Below are 417 nucleotides of genomic sequence, written 5' to 3'. Positions count from 1 at the left end.
GTTCGATTCTAGGCGAGTTAGGGTGAAAAAACGAGCAAAGAAATTCGTCGGGTTTTCTGGGTTGGGGCCAGCCAGAGCGCCCCAAAGTAGGCTCTAAAGTTTAGGGGCTGGCGCTCTGCGCCACCCATAGCCCCAGGGTCGCCTGCCCCGTCCAGTTTGCAATCGGTTGTTCCGTTTGAGCTCTTTCGAAGGGTACCTTCACTCTTTTTCGATTCTAACTACTCTAAACTACTTCTAAACACCTAAAATCATTCCTAACATGATCATAACCTTGAATTCATAATTCAAATTCAAGGTAGAGTTGTGAGTTAAGTTTTGAGAATTCTTTTGAACATTCTAAGAAAGTCCCTTTGAGTCCTTTTGTGGAGTCTTCTACAACTTCTAGTAACCTGTGTCAAGACTCGAGCAAGTGAGTAC

This window comes from Solanum tuberosum, unplaced genomic scaffold (genome assembly GCF_000226075.1).
Source record: "Solanum tuberosum cultivar DM 1-3 516 R44 unplaced genomic scaffold, SolTub_3.0 scf00052, whole genome shotgun sequence".
Taxonomy (NCBI): Eukaryota; Viridiplantae; Streptophyta; class Magnoliopsida; order Solanales; family Solanaceae; genus Solanum; species Solanum tuberosum.
Note: the sequence above shows the minus strand (reverse complement) of the source record.